This window comes from Orycteropus afer, unplaced genomic scaffold (assembly GCF_000298275.1).
Source record: "Orycteropus afer afer isolate SDZICR_OR568_19922 unplaced genomic scaffold, OryAfe1.0 scaffold00133, whole genome shotgun sequence".
Taxonomy (NCBI): Eukaryota; Metazoa; Chordata; class Mammalia; order Tubulidentata; family Orycteropodidae; genus Orycteropus; species Orycteropus afer.
Window position 1 is genome coordinate 6,006,161 of NW_006921720.1, and position 20,544 is coordinate 6,026,704.

Here is a 20,544-nt window from a genome sequence, read left to right on the forward strand (position 1 = left end):
CAATGACATGAGACAAAGTATATGTGAACTGCTGTATGGAAAGTGAATTTGCTCTGTAAATCTTCACCCAAATCACAATAAAAAAAAAAAGAATATTAAAATGAAAAAAAAAATAAAAAGCATTTTGGTAACTTTTTACTCAGTATAATAACAGAGCAAAATATTTCTCCCTTTTAGAGTTACCTACCTAATAACCAGCAAAATACATTCATTTCTATCATTTTTTTCTTCTAAGGAAGGTAAATTCTAAAGAAGGGATTTCTTTTGGGATTAAAACATATTTTAAATGGATCTTTAAAGCCTCCAACAATGAAATAGGTCAAATAAGAAGAAAAATAGTGTTTAGTCAATTCAGTTGTAGCACTGTAGCTTCTTTCTAGATGTGAGCATTTTGTGATAACCGCCCTCAGAATTCAAACAAGTGGTAGTCAAGAAGAGTACTAATAAACATTACATGAGGAGTCCAAGAACATCTCTCTCTCTCTCTCTCTCTCTCACACACACACACACGTGCTGCAAACACTTGGGCACAGAAACAATATTCATTATTGTAGCTGCCATGATATCAACTCCGACTCGTGGGGGCCTTATTTCCAAGAGAATGAAATGTTGCCTGGCCCTGCATCATCCGCACAGTCACTAACATGTCTGAGTCCACCCTTACAGCTATTATGCCAATATATCTCCATTTCACTGGGGGTCTCCCACCCCCTTGTCAGGCCTCTGTTTCATCAAATACGATACCCTCCTCTAGCAGTTGATCCTTCTGTATGACATGTCCAAAGCAAGCAAGTTGGACAGCAGCCTGTTGTGACCCGTAAGGTTTTGGTTGGCTGGCTGATTTTTGAAACTAGATCACCAGGCCTTTCTTCTTTGTCTGGAAGCTCTGCTGAAACCTGGCTACATGGGTGCCTCTGCTGGTATTTGAAATACTACTGGCACAGCTTGCAGCATCGTAGCAGCATGCAGACCTTTGTAGTTTAACACACTGACAGTTGGGTAGTACACTATCTCATTATATGTGATAAATTCATTAATCCAAGGCAAAAGTGTGCAGCTAGAAATTCACAGGGCCTCAAACATCTCTCTTTAAATGTTCATGTTAAACAGGCCCAGCAGCCTGTGTACATGCCCAAAAGTGACATGACAGACAGACACAGGCAGATGCAGCCAGCAGAGGTGACCCAGCTCCTGCAAACCTGTCAGGAGAGATGAGCCACATCTTCAGCTCTGCAAGCACAATGTCTGTTTTTCTTTCTTTCTTTTTTATGTGAATGATTACAATTCACTTAAACTTGGTTTCTCCCCCTGCCACCGATGTAACCTCACCTATATCTAATATGCTCTTTATGGCTAATGGTATCTTTAGAAAGGTAATGGTTCTACTAATCATTTGTGAATTAGATGGAAAAATGGAATTTTTGTGGTTGTTCAAGATTGTTGCCCTTTAAATGGCCATTTTCTGCATAGGTCACATCACACATCAATACTTTTATGTGCTGTTATATATGTTCCCTGGGCATCTATCATCTTTTTAGCTAGAAAAATTATTTGTTAGTTGTGGGTTTCCCTACAAATAAGGATATTCTCCTGTGTAATCAGGATGCAATCACCAAAATCAGAAAATTGACATTGATACATCAGTCATCTAATCCCCAGAACCCATTCAAGTGTTGTCAGTTGTCCCAATAATGTATTTTACAGCATGGAGTTCTAAATTATAAGTTGCATTTGGTTGTCATTCTATTTAATCCCCCTCATCTGGAACAGTTTCTTACTTTTTTCTTGACTTTCATAACATTGATACTTCTAAAGGTTACAAGGCAGCCATTTTATAGAATGCCTGTGGAATAGTTCAGGTTATACATTTTTGACAGGAGTTGGACCCTAGCGATGCAGTGGTTAAGCACTCAGCTGCCAATCAGAAGGTCATTGGTTTAAACCTACCCCCTGCTCCATGGAAGAAAGATGTGGCAGTCTGCTTCTGTAAAGATTACAGCCTTGGAAACCTATGGGGCAGTTCTCCTCTGTCCTATGAGGTCACTGACTTAGAATTGACTTAGTGACAATGCTTTTTTTTCCTTTTTTGTAATATATCCTTCTTCAGACATTTTTCACCCTTTTAGCTAGAATAATTATGAGGCAAAAAGTGATTTAGGGAAAAATGAAAAGCCCCTATTTGTGTATTTGTGTAATTATTCTTTTAGGGCTACTGGTTATTTTTATGGACAATTCTTTCTGCCCTAAGTTATTACTGTATGTTTTTGAGCACCTAAAACATTCTTTCTCAGTTATGATAACCTCTTCACTGATGGTCCTGATTCAGGGCTCCTTCATTCAGAATCTACAACCTGAAGGAAGGGATCAGGTAAAGGAGGATAGGCCTGATGTCCTTTGGTCTGTGACTATTGCTTTTTTCTTCAGGGAATAGGGTTGGTGTGATGCTTCAAGACAAAGAGCACTTCACAAAGGCCTCCTCCCTTCATGGAACAGATGTTACACAAATGCAAGCGCTTACCCTCAAATAAAATGGCCTTGAATCTCTTAAACCTCGACCGTATTACCCCAAAACCAAAAAGCAAACCAAGCTCACTCCCATTGAGTTGATTCTGACTCATAGCAACCCCCGTTGGGGTTCCAAGGCAGGAAATCTTTATGGAAGTAGATTGTCTCATCTTCCTTCCACTGAGAGGCTAGTGGGTTTGAACCACCAACCTTCTGGTTAGCAGTCACATGCCTTAAGCACTACACCACCAGAGGTCCTTCTACCACCCGAGAAGGTCTAATTATGTGACATTTGTTAAATATTTTCAGTGTGAGGCTGCTGCTGAGCTTCCTCAAGTGCACATGCCAAATCTGTAGTCCATGTAGCAGTATCAGTCTATTGAAATTTTGGATGACTCCTAAAGACAGCCAAAGATGTTACATATTTGTTACAGAGAACATAATTTTCTTTAATTCAGAGATCCATTTTGCAAAGATTTAAGCATAAGAATTTTTTATGAGTGGGCAAAGTTATGAAAACTTCTTAGCTATTACAAAATACCTTGAGGGAATGAGTTGCTGGGCCTAGGGTCTCAGGACCTTAGGTCAGTTGTCATAACATAGTCTGCAAAGACAATATTCTACATCCTATTTTGGTGAGTAGTGATTGGAGTCTTAAAAGTTTGCAAGTGCCCATCTAAGCTGAAACTATTGGCCTCTGCCTGTCTGTAGCACGGAGAAGTAAAGAAAATCAGAGACCCATGGAAACAGTCCAAAGGACTAATGGACCACATGAACACCAGGTGCAGTGACCCTGAGACCAGAGGAACTAGATGGTGCCCAGCTACCACTGCCAGCCACTCTGACAGAGATCATGATAGGAGATCTTGGATAGAGTGGGAGAAAAGTGTGGAACAAAACTCAAAATCATAAAAAAGACCAGCCCTATTTGTCTGTTAGAGACTAGTGGAATTCCCTATGCTGTGGCCCTTAGACACCCTTCAAGACTGGAACTGAATTCATCCTTGTGGCTCAGCTCTCAGCCAAACAGTAGCCAGGTGTATAGGTGAACAAAAACAACAGTGAGGTATGAACTCCTTTGAACAGTTAAGCATATGAAATCAAAAGGGCACCATTTGCCCAGGAATAAAGCTCAGAAGTCTGGAAGGGATAGGAAAGAAGGATGAATGGAAATGGTAAATACAGGGAGGAGCTGGGAAAAGTGCTGTTACATTGTGGGGACTGCAATGTCACAAAACAAAATGTGTATGAATTGTTGAATAGAAAACCAATTTGCTCTGTAAACTTTTACCCAAACTACAATAATAAAAATAAAAGTTTCTTGAAGCATTATTTTGTCATTAAAAAACGAACAATCAAAACCCTATAAATAGCATAAAACTCATCAATTTGTTTAAATTGATGATGACAAAATTATTCAAGGGAAAACTGAGCATCTTTCGTAAAACATGAAGTAAATAGATATGCATGTGATGCTATGGCATGGATTCAAAAATGAATTAGCAGGTAAAAAAATCAAGGTATAAAAGTGTATATAATATACATTAGCTTTCACTTTTGTAAAAAAAATATGTGTGTGCATATGTGTATACACACATACATATCTGTGAAGGTACATATACCATATATGTATACATATAGATTGAAAGTTTCTGAAAGGATTAAAAGAAATTGCTTAATGGAAGTTATCTCTGGGGAATAGGACAGACAAGCTGGAGTAGGACTAGAGACATCTGTGGTAGTTCAGTTTGTGTGTCAACCTGGCTGGGCCTAGTTGAGTGGCTGGGCAGCTGGTGGTAGTTATTCTGCATGATGAGACTGGCAATCAACTCCTTGGTGGGATCTACCACAAGCAGCTGAGTAGCTGCCTTTGATTGTGGTCTGCTTCCTGTACATAAGGAGAAGCCTTGGGAATGATCTTTAGCCTATGGCATGTTTGGACCCTGCATGTAGCCATGTTGTTGCTCAGCAGCCTGCTATGCTCTGCCAACCTTGGGACTTACAATGGACTTAAGTTAATGGCCTGCCATGTGGTTTGGTAATATCGGGACTGTGCCTTTTTACTTGTCAAGCTTGGGGCTTCTCAGCCTCAGCAGCCAACAGCTGTCTGAGTGAAGAAACGCCTCTAGCTCCAGTGGCCTGGGAGCAGGAGGCAGAGCTGGACCCCAAGGTTGAAGGGCTTTCACCCAGCCCCTAGAGCCTGGCACTTTGGACTTGGACTTAAAGCCTCCAAATTGTAAGAATAAACTCCTGTTTGTTAAGACCATCCCATTTGTGGTATATTTCTTGTCAGAGTGGCACTGGGTCACCAGAGCAATGTACTTTTTATTCTAACCCTCTGTCCTGTATGCGTTTTTTTTAAACTTCTTCTCTGCCCTCTCTCTGCCATCATCACCATTCTCCCAGTATGTGCATGACAGAGTTCTATGTGAGTCAGGTTTATCCTGGTGAGTACCCACTGAATCGGGCTCTTGGAAAAGTCAGTCAGTATAATTTTGCAAATAAAAAATGTTTTACCAATGCTTAATAGGACACTTAGAACAAGATTTCTCCAGGTAATTGGTTCAGAATATCACCCTCTTACCCAGCACCCCTGGGAAGACCTGAACTTTGGGGCACTTGCAGATTGCCAAATGTTCTTTCTTAAATTCTTACCACAGATTCTCAGAATGGAAGTTTATTAAGTGGAAAATAAATAGTATTAACAATATTGTAAGAGCTATTTAGTATATGCCATATGGTATGCAAATTTCCTTCAGGAAGAATTCCCATTTCTGGCCTCCTATTTCTTCCTTTGTGGTGGCTGAAGATTCTCTTAGGTTTGCTCTCCAAAGGCTTCATGCTCATGGCAAACCTGTTTGTTACAGAGTCAAAATTCCTCTATAGTGTGTTCTTGGCTGTAACCTGTATGGAAGCAGATTGCCAGGCTTTTCTTCCACAGTGCTGCTGGATGGGTTTAACGTACTACTAGGTTAGTATTAGAGTGCAAATCATTTGTACCACCTAGAGATACAAAATGGAGTTGCCATGAGTCAGAATTTACTCAAAAGCAATTTTTTTTTTTTTCGTTTTGGCTTCTTGCCATACCCAGTCAGAGTTCCTGAGGCCACCTTTTCTGAGATATCCATTTCTAACTTATCTTCAGTTTGTGTGGTTTGTTTCTTGGATTGTCTTGAAATCTTGCCATTCATAATTTGTGAACTTAAAAAGAGAGGGAAAGAGAAAAAGCTTTACTTTTTGCATATATTTTCCTTTCTTGCAAATGTCATGGCATTCTTTTCTGTTATCACCTATGAAAAATCTGAATAAAAAGTAACTTCTGGCCTCCTGGAAAGGCTTTCTTTCTAATTAATCTACAGATTCCAGTTCTCCCAATGCACTTCTTATGATACACTTCAATACTATTGGTTCTTGATCATATGCCATTTCCTGAAATGGATGAAGATTGACCAGTTCCTTTTGGTACAATGACTCTGTGTATTCCTTCCATCTTCTTTTAATACTTCCTGCATCATTCAATATTTTGCCCATAGAATCTTTCAACATTGCAACTCGAGGCTTAAATTTTTTCCTCAGTTCTTTCAGCTTGAGAAATGCTGAGTGTGTTCTTCCCTTTTTTTCTAACTCCAGGTCTTTGCATATTTCATTATAGTAATTGGCTTTGTCTGCTCAAACTGCTCTTTGAAATCTTCTGTTCAGCTCTTTTATCTTGTCATTTCTTCCATTTGCTTTAGCTACTCTCCACTCAAGGGCAATTTTCAGAGTCTCTTCTGACATCCATTTTTTTTTTTTCCTTTCTTGTCTTTTTAATGACCTCTTGCTTTCTTCATGGATGATGTTATTGATGTCATCACATAATTCTTCTGGTTTTCGGTCATTGGTGTTCAGTGTGTCAAATCTGTTCTTTAGATGTTCTCTAAATTCAGGAGGGATATATTCAAACTCATATTTTGGCTCTCATGCACTTGTTTTAATTGTCTTCAACTTCCAGTTGAATTTACATATGAGCAGTTGATGGTCTGTTCCACAATCAGCTCCTGGCCTTGTTTTGGCTAAAGATACTGAGTTTTTCTATCACCTCTTGCACAGATGTAGTCAGTCTGATTCCTGTGTACTCCATCTGGCAAAGTCCATGTGTATAGCTGCCGTTTGTGTTGTTGAAAAAGGTATTTGCAATGAGTAAGTCATTGGTCTTGCAAAAGTCTATCATGTGGTCTCCAGCATTTCTTCTGTCATCAAGGCCAAATTTTCCAACTACAAGTAATTCTTCTTTGTTTCCAATTTTTGCATTCCAGTCACCAGTGATAATTAACACATTGATTGCATGATCAATTTCAGACTGCAGAAGTTGGTAGAAATCATCAATTTCCTCATCTTTGGCTTTGGTGGTTGGTGCGTAAATTTGAATAATAGTCATATTAACTGGTCTTCCTTGTAGGCATATGGATATTACCCTATCGCTGACAGCATTGTACTTCAGGACAGATCTTGAAACATCCTTTGTGATGATTAATGCCATGACATTCCTCTTCAAACTGTCATTCCCGCCATAGTAGATCATATGGTCATCTGATTCAAAATGCCCAAAACCCAGCCATTTCAGCTCACTATTGCCTAGGATATCAATCTTTATGCATTCCATTTCATTTTTGACAACTTCCAAATTTTCCTAGATTCATACTTTGTACATTCCATGTTCCAGTTATTAATAGATATTTCCAACTGTTTCTCCTCAAATTGAGTCATGCCACATCAGCAAATGGAGGTCTGGAAAGCTTTACTTTATCTACATCATTAAGATTGGTTCTACTCTGATGAGGCAGTTCTTTCTCACTAACAATTTGAGTGCCTTCTGACCTAAGGGGCTGGTCTTCCTGCACTGTATTGGACAATGTTTCTGGGCTATTCATAAAGTTAGCAGTAATGTATTAGACAGTGTATCTCTGCTATCCATAAGGTTTTCCCTGCAATTCTTTGAGAAGTGGGTGGCCTCTTCCTTCTTCCTAGTCTGTCTCAGTCTGTAAGCTGTGTTGAAACCTGTGCACCATGTGCAACCCTGGTAGCATTTGAGACACTGGGCACAGCCTGAAGCCTCACAGCAACACGCAAGCCACCACCATATGACGAACTGACAGACAAGTTTGTTTTCCTTAGCTGTTCAAAACCTCTCCACCCTCCTCTTACCTGGATCCCCTGGCTCCCCCCCCCACACACCCTTTCTGCCTCTTGAGTGTGTGGCTTGTCTCCCTCCCCTTACCAGGGTTCCCGCGGCTCTGTCTTGACCCTGGCTCCTCCCTGCCTACCATGTCTGGGTGTGGGGCCTGTCTGCCTCATCCGACTCATAGAGACTGCTCCTTGGTTCTCCGAGATGGTATCACTATGGAAATAGATTGCCCAGCCTTCCTTCCGAGGAGTGGCTAGTGGGTTTGAACTGCCAGCCTTCTGGTTAACAGTCAAATGCCTTAGGTACTACACCACCAGAGCTCCTCATTAAAGGAAAGCTAAAACTAAGCATATAGTAGATAAAGAAAGAATTGTACAAGACATATCCATATCTAATTATAGCTGGTATATGTTAATGTAACAGTTTCCCATGGATTATCACCTTATGTAAGGAGCTCTGGTAGCACAGTGCCTGAGGCATCTGACCGCTAACCAGAAGGTTGGTCCTTCAAACCCACCAGCCACTCTGCATAAGCAAGACTGGGCAATCTACTTCCATAAAGATTTACTACCTCAGAAACTCAATGAGGGTCACTATGAATCAGAATTGACTTGATGGCAATGGGTTTGGTTTTGGTTTGATCACCTGATGTTTATTGTTGGTTTACATATTAAAATAATTCAGATTTCTGTATAACTGGATTTTTCCAGTAGTATTCCATCCATCTTTGTATTTCTTCTCAAATATTAAGAACATTGCCTTTCAAATATGTTTATATTCATAAACAAATGTATAATTAAAATGTGTGAAACACCCCGTCACTTGAAAAAATCTCATAGGCTTAAGAAGAATAATTTTAGCAACAAATGGTAAATTTATTTTAAGAATAAACTTCATAAATGTATGTATCTCTAAAAATAGAAGTAGTAAAATTTCTGAAACTTTATTTTACTTACCAAATATGACAGTTTTCCACAAGTAACAGATTTTAATTGTGGCTGGTTCAATGTCTGCAAAACCACACATGTTTTGGGAAAGAGCATATGGCTATTTGTTGGTCTGTATGTTTTACTGTTGCATCTGTACATGGAAGCCTCCAGTAACACTAACACAACCTTTTCTGATCAAAATCCGTGTGTACCTGATGTGTCTCAACCAGTCTGGGCTGCTTGAGTTATTGAGAAGGCTTTCTGATTGTAAGTAGCTGGGAATAACTTCTTGTGACATTGGTTTAGTGTCAGCTGCCAAATGTGTTGACAAGTACACAGCCCAGATGCAATGTCCCATTGACAGATCTCCATCCAGCCTGTCTGTGAGTCACCATTATTTTGTATACTTCAGTCATATTTGAAGTTCTTCTTGCTTAGTAACCCTATACCACTCTCCAATGAGTTAGAATCCTCTCGTGCACATAACTAGAACCATATGTAGGTAGAACCATATGCAAAACCAAGACATTATCAAAATATCCGTTGGTAAGCATAAGCAAAGAACGATCAGATGCTGTTTAGCCCCTGAACCATCACCTCTTTTTGTTCGGATTTGCTGTGAAAGATGTCAGTAGATCCTTCCCACTAAGCCATTACCTAGGCCAGGGGTCAGTAACTATGACCTATGGGCTAGATCTAGACTTCCCCTTATTTTAATGACTAAAGTTTTATAGGAACCTAGTCATGCATGTTTGTATTTATATTGTTTATGCTTATTTTGCTCTGTAACAGCAGAATTGAGTAGTTGAAACAGCAGCCTTATGGTCTGCAAAGTGGAAAATGTTTACTCTCTGACATAGGCAACTATGTTTTCTATCAAAGGTCCCTGCTCTATGGAAAGGTGGCTTGTGGAAACATAGGCTGAAAAAATGAATGTGATGAGTCAATTATCCAAACTAACCAAACTCATTGCCATCGAGTCAGATCCAACTCATAGCGACCTCTCCTTGGGTTTCCAAGGTGGTATCACTGTGGCACATAACAACAACAACAATCACTGTGGCACATAACAACAACAACAATCACTGTGGAAGTAGATTGCCCAACCTTCCTTCCAAGAAGTTGCTGGTGGGTTTGAACCGTCACCCTTCTGGTTAGCAGTCAAATGCCTTAAGCACTATGCCACCAGAGCTCCCAGTCAATTATCAGCAGGGTGGAAATTGTAAGGATGCCTTTAGGTGGAGTCAGGGTAATGCTAAATGAGGGCACATGCAAGGTAAAATTAGGAGGAAGCAGAAACAATGAGACAGAAGAGAGTGAGCAGACCAGAAGAAAGCAGAGATGTCATAAGATGAGAGAGAAATGACATGAGCAGAGATTGGCTTGTTCCTCCTCAAGCTCCCTTGGTTTCTGACAGCTGCTGTCCACTGCATAGGTATCCTTACATAAACCCTCTTTGGTCCAAATGGTACAAAGAGATCTCCTGGCAATCAAAAGAGAGGGAATAAAAAGACCATTTGTATTTGGTCATCATGAGACAAATTTATTTCCAAGTTCCTACTGGGATGACTCCCCTTTGAGATCTCAGTACTGACAATAAGCACTAGTAAACTAGTTTGAGTAGAAAAGTCGCTTGATGACACAGTAGATAAGGACCATGTTGATAGAAAACCTAAACGTAACATTGACAGCAGTTAAGCTACCCCACACTTAAAGAAGGTAACTAATATTTCCCTTTATGTCTTTTATTTAGTCATTCAGTAAATATTGAAGACCTACCAACTAGCCACTCCTTGCTAGGAAGGTTGGGCGATCTACTTCCGTAGTGATGCTGCCTCAGAAACCCAAGGAGGGGTCGCTATGAGTCGGATCCAACTCCATGGCAGTGGTTGCGTTGTATCGCATACTAAGTATAAAGAACTTGTACAAGACAACCCTGTGGATGAAAATATGTACAGAACAAGACCCATTCTCAGAGAGCATAGGCAAATTTGTAAGAAAGTTGAGACTAGTACACCAACATCTATCATACAGGGAAACCTATAATAATTAAAATTAATATTTATAACAGATTAATGATGTACCAAAGCATAATGTCAGGCACCATGCATACTGAGATGGATGAGGCAGAGCTTTTGCTCTTGGAAGAACAGTAGTTCGGTGGACAAGGAGAAGGGAGGATTGCTTCCTGCCTTGAAGGCAGGGGAAGGCATGATGAGGCATTGTGTAGATGGGCACATGGATGTACTTCAATGTTAATCTTAGCATCACTGGTAATAGAAAAAACACGTTCATATACAGAATAATAGGTAGGTGAATTGTAGTGTCATCATATAATGAAATACTATGAGTGTAGTGCCTAGGCACTTGACTGCTAACCAGAAGGCTGGCGGTTCAAACCCACCAGCCACTCCTTGGAAGGATGGTTGAGCAATCTAGTTCCATAGTGATACTGCCTGAGAAACCCAAGGAAGGGTCGCTATGAGTCAGATCCGACTTGATAGCACATAACAAAAATGATACAATACGTATTTGAAAGGATTTTCAAATCCTTTTTCAATACGTAGTTGAAAGGAATGAACTAGATCTACATGAATAAATATTGTTAAATCTTAAGCTTAATGGTGACCAAAAATAAAGTTGTGAAAGCATTCTTACAATACAAGACAGGTTATATAAAAATTAAAAAATGTGGGAACTAATACTTACATATTGTTTAGCTCAGCATATATAGGGTAGAAATATTTTTTGAATGTTTAGAACTAATAGATACAAAAATCTAGGGAAAAAGAGAGGGAAATGTCATAAAGGATGGGAATACAGGAGAGTCAACTGTGTTTGAATATTTTAGTTCTTTGGGGGGGAAAAAAAAAGACCTGAGGCTGAAGGATGGCAAATGGATGATGGGTACATGGACATTCATTTTCATATTCTCAGACCTTTTTATTTTTGTTGTTGTTAATATCTCCAAAATATGTGGAGACACATCCCAAAGAAAGAAAACATTGATGGCTATTTTCAGCTGATTGCCCAAGCTAGATGCTGTGGATTGGGATGCAGTTTTAATTTTGACTTCCCTGGTTTTATTATGAGCCTAATCATATTACTCAACAGAGTGAAATACACTCTATGCTGGAGTGATGGTGCCACTCCATGTGGTCAAGCTAATTAATGCATCCTGGAGATGGCTGTGTTTGAGTACAGGCTTTGTCCTGCTCACAAGTGTGCAGCTGTGTATCTATGGACAGAAGCAGAGGGATTCTGAAAACTCTGAGCAACAAATATGCCAGTTCTGCCACTGCAAACATTTTTGTGTCACAGCCCTTTTCAGAATAGGAAGAAAGCTATAAATCATCCCTTTAGCAAACATGCACACATACACACATGATTGCATACGCTTCCAGCGGTCCACAGACATTGGTTCTAAAAACTCTAGTCAGGGACCACTGGTGTACACGCATTGCCTTAGATAATTTAGTCAAAAGCTCAGTGAAGGCAGTGGTTTCTGTAAATATACACAGGATTGTGGACATGGAGCTGAAGACTCAGTAAGGAGTTTGTGCAACTTAATGAAATTTCGTTCATGAATTTAGATGCTTTAACCTCTTTAGTCTTGTGCACAAATGTCCAAAATACACAGAATCTCTGCTTGCTCCTTGTTTTTTATTGGTTCTTTAAAGAATGAAGCTATTGGGCACAGAAAATCCTTCAGCTAGTTCTGTCACCTCATGGGCAATCATTTAGGATGGTGTAATCCGACAGAAGTGTTACGTGTGAAAAGGAAGTTTAGTCAGATGACAGCAAATTCTTGGCATAAACCCTTGACCACCAAGGCAGAATATGACTAAGGAATGAAATTTTTGTGAAAGTCACAGACAACATGAACTTAACACATTATTATTCACCAGGTGGCAGAATAGAAATGAAATCCCAGAAGTTTGGTTCTTTGAATAAGTATTACAGTAACTGACATATCCAAATATATTTAACATAGTCTCTCATTTGTGAATGCTGGTTGTTTTTTGTTGTTGTTGTTGTTTTGTTTTTTTGTTAGGTATTTTCCTTAATGATATAAATGCTTAATGACTCTTATAATATTAAGCTCCATTTTCAATTGTTCTGAAATGATATTTACATTATTATTTGTTTGATTAGACAGTTAAAATGTGTTTTTGTGAGATATAAAGTTAAGTTTCTTTTTCTGGTCTTCTTTCTTATTCTTTAATCTGTATCAGAACGTTCACCTAGTAATTATTGTTCATAACTCTAACCATTTTCTTTTCTTGAACTGGCTAACTAGATAAAGCATGTAAAAGTAGTGCCTCATGGATACCTATTTTGAAATAACCAATATAAATAGGTACAGGCTGGTTATCAAAACACACTGCTGTTGAGTCAATTCCGACTCATAGCGACCTTGTAGGACAGAGTAGAACTGACTCATAGGGTTTCCAAAGGCTATAAATATTTACAGAAACAGACTGCCACATCTTTCTCCCTTGGAGTGGCTGGTGGCTTCAAACCACTGACCTTTTGGTTAGCAACCAAGTGCTTTAACCACTGCACTACCAGGGCTTCTTGATTGTCGGGTTATACCACATTTAAACAACTATCCTGCCAAATTAAATGCAAACAGCAACAACAAAAAAGTATTGTAAGTACCTTGAAATGTGTGCTTCAAGCCGAGTTTCACAATAAGTCAACGTTTGTACAGCTGTGTAAAGAGCAAGGGAAAGAGAAATTCCAGAATATTTTCAAACTGGCTTAGACATCTTGACACTTTACCATTTTTCTTTGCCAGGAGAGTAAACGACTGGTTTGCCCTCTGGGGAAAATCCATCTAAGAGAGAAAATATTTTAAATTCTTACCTTCGTAGAATAGAAGGGAAAAATAAAAGCATAGTACTTAGTAGTGGTGGGGATGGGCACAGTGAAATATTTATTTATTTATTAATATGTATTTGGAGTTGTTTTCATCTTTTTTATCATTCATCACATATTTACCAAGACAAGCACTGTGATAGGAAAACACAAGGAAGGGCCCCTGCCCTCAAGCAGTTTATAGCCTTGAGGGAGAAACCTTGGCAAACAATACAGTGTTAGATTACCTATGAGAAATGAGGAGGAAGTGAGGTAATGCTTCAGTTTGGTGGACAAAAGGATACAAAGAATCAGCTTATTTGAGGGGACAAGAGAGAAGAACCCCAACAGAAGCCAAACGCTGGAGAAAACATTTAGTGAAATGCTTTTGTGAACTGTAAATTGTACCTTGTGTGTGGAAGAGAGGTAAGAGGTGAGATATACTTGTCTTAGAGTCTTATTTTCCTACCTTTAGTTCAAATTTTTAGTGTAGCATGACTCTCATTGCATTATAATGACCTGATTACACTTCAGTCTCCTCTGTAAAGTCCTCAAGAGGAGGAACAATACCTTATTCATTCTTCAGTGCTTAGCATTGGACCAGGCACCTGGTGGGTCCAAAATGAATGTTCTTTTAGTTAAACTGAATGAAAGGATGGATGGATGATGGATGGATACTCTGTATTTGGAAAGAAATGTACTTGGGCCATGACTGCCTCAGTGGAAAAAAACAACATATGAGAAAAAAATGTAATACATTGGGTGTGGTAGCATGTAAAAATATTTTTACTAGAAATTCTCTTGGACTTTACTACAAATTAGAAATCATTTCCTCCTCTACTTGGCCCTCTTAAAATTTCACACTCATGCATACACTAGTGTACTTGTTAAATTGTTTGACTGATATTTCTTTGATTTGGGTGTATGACGGCTTTTAACTAGTAAATAATGTTTTCCAATCAAAACACTGATTTTGCAATATGTACCTCAATTATGTGAAAATAAACTTCTTAGTACACTGGAAAATCTTAATTCTGTTAAAATCTTTAAAATCTTACTATGTATCGAAGAGCACACCTTTCAACTACTAATGGAGGAAAAATAAAAAAGCAGCGGAGACATGGAGAAAGCAAACAGACAGCTGGAATTTTTGGGAAATGTCTGCGGTATTTGGGTTTATTTTTAAGGGAAAGAAAAATTTTCCATTAAATTTTATAACACAATAACATTTTCAAAAACTTATACTCAATAAGGGATCTTTATGATACTGATGTGGGACTCATTATATTTTATTTATAAAATACAGATTTCTTTTTTGATGGGGGTGGATGGAGAAGAAACAGGTTTTTATCAGCGTCTTCCTTCTTTAATTACTGCTCCAGTCTTACTGCTCACACACACAGATACAGACATCTTTTTATATTTCATGGAATCTATGTGTAAATAAACACTATACGTAAATTAAGAAACATTGCAAATATTCACTGGAACATTAAAAGCAAATGAAACATAAAACATTCTGTAATGCGTAGGCAACTTTAAAAGTGCTTGCAGCAGAAGCGAGAAAAGTGAGAGAAAGGCTTGCTAGTTGTGTGTCTTTTTTAGTTAGATGTTTCAGAAGATTAATAAATTTTAATTATGTGCTTCCTTAGCAGAGTGGGATATTAATTCATCTGAATCATTCCCTCCAACTTGAGTCCCACTTTCATTTTTCTCTTCCTCTTATTTTCCCCAACCTTTCCCCTCCTCTCTCTTCTTCTTCCTCTTCTCCACCCCCCACCCCCAAAAAGCTGAAAGAGCTTAGTTGTGAGTCTCTATAATTGAGCAGAGTTGAACTGAGAGTAATCCTAGCTTCTTCCTACTCCCTACTGTATCCCAAGCACTTTTGGGAATTTGAGAAGGAGCTGTCTATCTTTGAATTATTTAGACTTTTCTTGTCCAAAGCACAGCCAGCCTCTCCCCTCACCCTGGCTTCTGGAATTGTTCAGGTCCTTTGGAAGATGGTGAAGGCACATTTATTAATATCAAAATAGCTCTATTCTGTTTTAGCCCTGAGGAGAAATAGTGTGAGACAGAGGACCAAACACTCATCAGAAGACAAGGTGTAATAACAGCGTCACAAGTTACTCTTAAGTATGGTCTTGAGTGAAGAAACTCATCTATAAAATGAGACTGATTGCCATAAGGATTACATGAAATGGTAGTTGTAAAAAGCCAGGCACCCATCAAGTGTCTAGTATATGTCTCCTTCTCTGTGCTGCTGTTTACAATGTTTTGGATATGTTTCCCATTTCAGTCTGTACCATTTATTCACAGACAATCACAGGTATTCACCAATTATTAGAATCACAGTAGCAATTGCTTACTGTAGTTTGTTTATTCCACAAAGGTGATTTTAATTTATTTTATAAGAGAGAGACATCTCCCTTGGGTTGTCATTATATTTCAGCTGCTACATTTTCTAAAACTTCCACATCTTCAAGCGTTTATGTTGGTGTTAGTAACTAACCTGCAGGTTGTCAGAAACAGTGGAGCAAACATTTTACTGCTTGTCTTAGTTATACCAAATGATTCTCTCTTCCCCTAGTGCTTCAATTTCTGCTTTAAGCAGCCCCTTTTGTTTAAGTACATTTTTCATTGGTGTCTGCTTAGGTTATTTTACCTCTATTTCTAATTGTGAAATGTATTTTATAGATGTTAATTTTCTTTCAGAACTATTCAGAAAGAAGAACATAATAGATGACACCCAGAAGAGAAAGCTAAAAAGTTCCCTTTTGCATTTTTACTGTATAGTGGCACTTTTTATGAGCTGTATTATATTATAGTTGTGGTCATTATACTGTGTTAAAATATATTCTATTAATTATTAGTAATATCAATGTACTATTAATGCATTGATAATTGTTAATTTATTAATAATATAACTATTGATTATACTATTCATTAATTAACAGTTCATTTTAAGGAGTAGTTTGAAATTCCTGCACTAATTTCAACCTTTCAATAATGTATGTGCAAAATAGCATTTTATTTTGGTATTAAATACCAATTCCTGTTGCTAAGTGTGGATACAAAACCAGTTTATTGTGTTGTGCAAAGGACATTCACTTATCAAAGTAAGTAAAATTGTCTTAATATTTTCCAAGATAACTATTTCTAAAAGTTTACTCAGGAAACTGTGCTAGAAAGAAAAATAAATGATAGATATCATGTATTTGACTATAATGGGAATGTATATAAACTTGGACATCTAGTAGTTCCATATATAATTACATATCATTGTACTCAATAAACATTAGAAAGACTCTGTTTTCTTACTTGTGAAAGAGAAATAATATTAGCAGCTTCTCATTAGGTTATTTTGAAAATTAATAAAACATAATACATACAGTTCCTAACCTAGCGTATGGCATGTGATAAACACTGAATGTTAAAGATTATTATTGAATCGTGCTACAAATGTAGCCCAGAACAAGACCCCAAGGACATAATAATGTTAATAATCAGCATTTTAGACAAGGGAAAACAGAAAGGAAATATACAAAAATGACTTTCATGTTTTGAGACCATGTGATGTGAGAACAGAAATAGAAGGACTTGGGCTCGAAGTAGGGAAACTGGTAAGGTGTGGGGATTTGTAGGAGACAGGGAAATACTAAGTTGTGTTTAGGGTACATTGAATTTAAATTGATAATAAGTCATCATAACAAAGCTGTACTGTAGGCATCTCATGGATTGGACTAGAACTTTTATGTTGTTTATTTATTTATTCAAAAGATGTTTATTGTGGGCCAGCTGCATACTAGATACTGTGGTTAGGTGAGAGACCTAGGATGGAAATACATAAATTTGAGAGTCAGTGTTCTGAAGGAAGGTTGGGAGTGAGGAACAATGTGTTAGGCATGAAGAGTTGGTCACTAATTACAAATAGTAGAGAGAAGGAAGAAGTCTCCAAGAAACAAACTAGGAGGCTGAAGGCATATCACTCTTGTGTGCTGTATTAGGGGAGAAGAGAGCTTCAAGAAACTGTGGTTCAGCAGGATCACTTTATAGGAATTACATATATTTTCTAGAGTCCAAGGTCATTCTTAAAAGTTACAGTGATAGAAAATGAAGATCAAGATAAATAGATTATTCTTGGTTTATATCTACCATTAGCAAATAAAAATATGTGAAAGCTAAAAAATTAATAAGGAAGACTGAAAAATAATCGATACATTTGAATAGCAGCATTTATGAAGAATACTGAAACTACCAAGGACTGGTAGAAGAATGAATAAATCTGTCTTGGAGAAGTACAGCTGGAATGCTTCCTAGAAGCGACAGTGGCCAGACTTCATCTCATCTACTTTGGTCATGTCAGAAGGGACCAGTTCCTGGAGAAGGATATCAGGCTGGGTGTAGGAGAGTGTCAATGAAAAAGGGGAAGACCCTCAATGAGATGAATTGATACAGTGGCTACAATGATGGGCTCAGGCATAGCAAGGGTTATGGGGATGGCACTAGACAAGAATGAACAGCATTTCATTCTGTTGTACATAGGGTCACTGTGAGTCAGACCTGATTTGATGACACCTAACAACAACAACAACAACTTTTTCTAGTATGAAATAATAGTTTTCATAAAAGTAAAACTATTGAAGCAGTTGGTTGATGAACAATGAAAAACACTACTTTTGTCTAAATCCAGATTAGGTATACTTGAGTGTTTGAAAATGTTTAGTCCTGCAATTTTCTACATAATTCATAGTGAACCAAACACATTTCTGATAAACAATGCTTACCTTTCTTTGTTATATTTAGCAATAGGGCTTTTATAAAAGAAGGGAGGAAAGGAAGGAAGGAAGCAAGAAAGGAAACAAACTCTGGATGTTTTGGTTCAATGGCTGTGTATAAACTAAAAGAAAAAAATCTGAGAAAAAGCATAAGAATCAACTGTGAAGACCTAAATGTTTATAACCCAATTTTAAGAATAACCATTTTCAAAAACTATGTATTGACCACCCATTTTTGAACAATATGTTAGGTTCTGCAAACCACTAGTTCACAGTTTTCAAGTGTAAGGAGACAATTATATAAATAACCATGACACAAAAGTAAGTGTGTTAATTGTTATGAGACATATCTGAAGGATTATGAAAAATTCAAGGAGTAAGGGCACACGTAGGTGAGAGAGAGCAAGGAAAGGGTCATAGAAAAAGTAGAATTAGAGAGGAATTGTTGTTGTTATGTGCCGTCGAGTCAGACCCGAGGAGTATAATAGTGATGCTATATTCCAGGCAGCAGGAACAATATGAACAAAGCCATGGAGACAGGCTTGGCACGTGTTGTTCCTGGGTAAAGATTGTACTGTTGGCTGGAAGAAAAGAAACATAAAAGTGGGGGAGTAGTAGGAGATTAAGATAGAGAAGTGTGTGCATGCTGTGGGTGCTGGGGTAAGGAATTCTGATTGATTCAGTGGGCAATGGAGTGCCATTAATGATTTTTACATAGGGGAACAACATTACTGGAGCAGCAATTTAGGAAGACTGATATGACAGCAGTGCATACTATGTTCTGGAATGAAGACAAATGGGAGTTGAAGAAACTAGCTGGGAACCTGTTGTTGTAGCCCAGCAGTTAATTAAAGTCTGAACCAGGATGGAATGAAAAGGAAAGACTGTATGTATCTTCTAAAATGCAAATATTTGGAAACATTTCATAAGGAATTCCATAGAGCACACAACTTGAGAATTGTTTTAATTTTCCACTTTTCACTGAGATGTTTGGCGTAGACTGAGCCATGCTCTGATTTGGCACAGATGAATCTCTGCTGCAGAGGACTGCTTTTATTCTGATTTAATGGTATTTTGTCATCTTAACTGAGCCATCAAAGTTGATATAAATGAAAGGGCATTTGCCACATCTAGTCACCTTGTCTGGGGCACTCACACAGCCAGATTCACTGGGAATTCAGGACTACATGAAACAATTTAGTGTAGTCAACTGGTTGCCCAGGAGTTTTAGAAGTGCTTCTTAATTACTTTAGAGTGGCAGCTGTTCTCCTCACCCCTAATGGTTTGGACAGTACACTTTTGCCCACTGAGTTAAGTCTGCAAATGCATCTCTGCAGGTATTCCATCAGGACTAATTCATGACACAATTGAAAATTTATTGCTTCATTTATTTCCACGAATCTGTTTCCCACTCAGAAAAAGAATAATCTCTGAGCAAAGAACATTTCAGTTGTTAGACATTATTTATTCATCTATTATTTCTTTGCAATATTAAAACATTTTTAATTATAATAAAAATTCTAACAGAAATAATTATAGAACAAGAATTTTTGCCAATCAAAACATCCTTAACCTTGTTTTTATCTAGCTTTTCACCTAATGAAAATTAAATTTAGTTTTCTTCATTTGTGAATCAAATAAACATAAACTCAGCTGCCTGGTAGTTATGCTCTGTGGCAGCTAAATTATGTGTCCACTTGGCTGGGCCTGGTTTTGAGTGGCTAGGCAGCTGCATATAGTTATTTCCCTTGATGAGAATGGTAATCAACTCCATGGTGGAATCTACTGGTGTAGCTGAGTAGCTGCCTTAGGGATGTGGTCTGCTTCCTGTTGAGCAAGGTCTCTCAGCTTTTTGGGATGCTTGGACTCTGCGTGCAGCCAAGTTTTCGTTCAGCAGCCTGATAGGTTTCCTGCAGATCTTGGGACTGTCTCTGGACTTGAACTGGTGGTCTGCTGTGTTGTTTGGTAATCTTGGGACTGTGCCAGTTTGTTTGTTGACCTTGGGTTTGTCAGCTTCAGCAGCCAGCAGCTACCTGAGTTAAGAGAAGTCTCCAGCTTCAGTAGGCTGGGAGCAAGAGGAAGAGCTGAAGCCCAAGGTCAAGTGGCTTTCACCCAGCCCCTAAAGCTAGCACTTTGAACTCAGATTTCTATACTCCTAAACTATAAGAGAATAAATCCCTGTTTGTTCAAGCCATCCACTTATAATATTATCTGTTAGAGAAGCACTAGAGAACTAATACATGCTCCATGAGGATTTTTCCCCTGTACACATCCATGTCCACTGTTTCTGCCTCTAAAACTTCAGCCTGGA

The 20,544-nt window shown here is 38.2% G+C and overlaps 1 protein-coding gene across 1 annotated transcript in view; it reads left to right on the plus strand.

Moving 5' to 3' along the window:
- Positions 1-20,544, plus strand: part of KCNQ5 (potassium voltage-gated channel subfamily Q member 5) — a 728,190-nt gene that overhangs the window by 22,932 nt on the left and 684,714 nt on the right. The gene's annotated exons all lie outside the window — the stretch shown is intronic.